Source organism: Phyllobates terribilis, unplaced genomic scaffold, assembly GCF_046119375.1.
Source record: "Phyllobates terribilis strain yellow unplaced genomic scaffold, ASM4611937v1 Scaffold_8__6_contigs__length_399053987, whole genome shotgun sequence".
Classification (NCBI taxonomy): Eukaryota; Metazoa; Chordata; class Amphibia; order Anura; family Dendrobatidae; genus Phyllobates; species Phyllobates terribilis.
The window spans coordinates 31,623,680-31,626,984 of NW_027362768.1; the positions used below are offsets into that span (position 1 = coordinate 31,623,680).

The window sequence follows — 3,305 nt, forward strand, 5'->3', positions numbered from 1 at the left end:
GGCTAAGGGTAGACAGCTGCTCATTTTTTTTCCCTTAATTGGTTCTCCTCCCTCCCTCCCTCTAGTGTTGAGGCCCATGGGAACAGCAGGGGGTGAGGGTGGTGTGTTAAAATAGGTGGAGCTATGCAGATCTAAAACGCGTGGATTGCAGCAGCAACAAGCCAGAAAGAGGAGGCATGTAAGGGATCTATAGGGTGACAACGTGTCTTCTTAACGGGAGTCCTGGTGCCCATCTCCACAAATGGAGTTTTCAGGATCCGAGGGAGCCACACTAGTCCAAAACCAATTCAGGTTATCACTTCTCGGCCTTTTGGCTAAGATCAAGTGTAGTATCTGTTCTTATCTGTTCTTATCAGGGCAGGTCCATGTCTCGCTTCTTCCTGCTTCCTCTTTGGAGGCGACTCGGCTGGGACAAGTGGGACAGCTCCTTCCCCTACAACTGGACGACGCCATGGTTCTATGGCGACGTCGTTCGATTTGTGGGGGAACACCAACTGGAGGGACTCAAGCCCAACTTGTGGAAGCCCAAAACTATCCACAAGCTCATCAGAGCCAAGGATGACGTGGAGAACATCATAGGACTTCACCAGGACACGCTGGAGACTGTGTGGACAAATGTGTCGTCTGACAGGCTGACCAACGGGCACAAGGACTTGTCGTGGATGGTGATTCAGGGCGGACTGCCCGTCCGGTCATTCATGCATGCCCGGAACCTGTGCAAGACCCGGTACTGCCCAAGTTGCCCCTTCGTGGAGGAAACATCTTTGCACACTTTTTGGGACTGCCGATTTGCACAGCGCCTGTTGACTGCCCTTGAGGACGACCTGAGGAACTCTGTCCCCAGGGCGAGCCTATCGCACCATTCTGTGCTTTACGGACTCTTCCCTGGGGTTCATACCGTCGGAGCCATCCAGGAGGCTTGGCGCCTCATGAACTGCTTCAAGGACGCCATTTGGGTCGCCAGGAACTGGTTCATCTTGAGGAGGGGAGAGGATGTCCATCCAGGACTGCCGCAGGCTGATCCACAGCCTGCTCAGAGACTATTCCATCGTGGACGGTCCGGAGGACGAGGACGAGGTTGAGTACTAAACCCCCCCTCCTCTCCCCTTATGTGTCTTGTCTTTCAATAAAGCTTTGGGCCTGTGATTTTCCTCTCCCCATCCCCTTTTTCCCACTCCCCATCCCCTATCACTGTATTGATTGACATGCTTTTTCTTTCAGATTGAGTGTTTTGTGTAGCATAGGGGTGTGATGTGTCTAGTTAGTGCGTCGTATCCTTATGCTATGTAAATATGATGTAGAATTCTGTGTGTACTGGGCTGCGGCACTGTACACTGTCTGTTAACTTATTTTTTGTGCTAATAAAAGATATATTCAATCAAAAAAAATCTGTTCTTTTCAGTTTAATATCTGATACGTCCCCTATCTGGGGACCATATATTAAATGGATTTTTAGAACAAGGAGATGGAAAAAGAGCTCGCTCTGTCCACTCCACGCATTGACCTGGTATTGCAGTACTTCCAGGACCGGTGCACCCCCTTCCTAATGCAGTTTCCAAAATCAGAAAGAATTGAATTCAATGCATTTTGTTGATTTTGCTTGTTTGTCGGATTTTTGGGTGGGTTTTTTGGCTTTGCTTTTCTTCCTCTCATTTGATTTTTCATGCTAAAAGTTGCAGAAGCCAGATGACAAACTCGTTTCGGTTCAACTTGTGCAACTCTGTTATATTTACTACATGTGCATTGCTTCTACCAATGTATTGTATTGTAATGTTTTGTATTGTATGGTATTATATTGCATTGCATTGCATTGCATTGCATTGTATTGCATTGCAATACAAAATGTTGAACAACACTGGGGCCAGGACAGTGCCTTGTGGTACCCTACTTGAAACACTTTTCCAATTGGATGTGCACCACTCTTTGAGTATGATCACTGATCCAGTTATGAATCTACCTAACCATAGCTTTGTAAATCCCATACCTGGCCATTTTTTCAATAAGGATACTATGAGATACTTTATCAAATGCTTTGCTGAAGTCTTGCATTAGGAAGGGGGTGCACCGGTCCTGGAGGTACTGCAATACCAGGTCAATGCGTGGAGTGGACAGAGCAAGCTCTTTTTCCATCTCCCAATTCTAAAAATCCATTTAATATATGGTCCCCAGATAGGGGACGTATCAGATATTAACCCCTTTACAACCCAAGGTGGTTTGCACGTTAATGACCAGGCCAATTTTTACAATTCTGACCACTATCATTTTATGAGGTAATTACTCTGTAACGCTTCAACGGATCCCCCTGATTCTGAGACTGTTTTTTCGTAACATATTGTACTTCATGATTGTGGTAAAATTTCTTCGATATCACTTGCGTTTATTTGTGAAAAAAAAACGGAAATTAGGCGAAAATTTAGAAAATTTTCAATTTTCAAAATTTGAATTTTTATGCCCTTAAATCAGAGAGATATGTCACACAAAATAGTTAATAAATAACATTTCCCACATGTCTACTTTACATCAGCACAATTTTGGAAACAAAATTTTTTTTATTAGGGAGTTATAAGGGTTAAAAGTTGACCAGCGATTTTTCATTTTTCCAACAAAATTAACAAAACCATTTTGTTAGGGACACATCATATTTGAAGTCACTTTGAGGGGTCTTTATGACAGAAAATACCCAAAATTGACACCATTCTAAAAACTGCACCCCTCAAGGTTCTCAAAACCACATTAAAGAACTTTTTTTAACCCTTTAGGTGCTTCACAGGAATATTTGGAATGTGGAAGAAAAAAAATGAACATTTAACTTTTTCACAAAAAAGTTACATTAGACCCAATTTTTTTTTATTTTCGCAGGGTTAACAGGAAAAAATGGACCCCAAAATTTGTTGTGAAATTTCCCCTGGGCACAAAGATACCCCATATGTGGGGAAAAAACACTGTTTGGGCGCACGGCAGGGTTCGGAAGGGAAGGAGCGCCATTTGACTTTTTAAATGTAAAATTTGCTTGAATAATTAGCGGATGCCATGTTGCATTTGGGGAGTCCCTGATGTGCCTAAACAGTGGAAACCCCCCACAAGTGACACCATTTTGAAAACTAGATCCCTCAGGGAAGTTATTTAGATGTGTGGTGCGCACCCTGAACCCCAAGGTGCTTCACAGAAGTTTATAACATTGAGCCGTAAAAATAAAATTTTCACACTTTTCCCACAAAAATGTTTTTCAGCCCCCAATTTTACTTTTTCATAAGGGTAACAGGGGGAAATTTCACCATGCAGTTCGTTGTGCAATTTCTCCTGAG

At 43.4% G+C, this 3,305-nt stretch overlaps 3 non-coding genes across 3 annotated transcripts; 2 read left to right on the forward strand and 1 right to left on the reverse strand.

The window, feature by feature from the left end:
* The first annotated feature begins 294 nt into the window (after positions 1 to 294).
* LOC141160263 (U2 spliceosomal RNA) lies at positions 295 to 482 on the forward strand. Its single transcript, XR_012250206.1, has one exon. It is a non-coding gene; the product is annotated as a U2 spliceosomal RNA (small nuclear RNA).
* Positions 483 to 1,346: 864 nt separating this feature from the next.
* On the forward strand, positions 1,347 to 1,541 carry LOC141160193 (U2 spliceosomal RNA). The gene has a single exon (XR_012250150.1). It is a non-coding gene; the product is annotated as a U2 spliceosomal RNA (small nuclear RNA).
* Positions 1,542 to 2,054: 513 nt separating this feature from the next.
* LOC141160259 (U2 spliceosomal RNA) lies at positions 2,055 to 2,237 on the reverse strand. Its single transcript, XR_012250205.1, has one exon. It is a non-coding gene; the product is annotated as a U2 spliceosomal RNA (small nuclear RNA).
* Between the last annotated feature and the right edge of the window lie 1,068 nt (positions 2,238 to 3,305).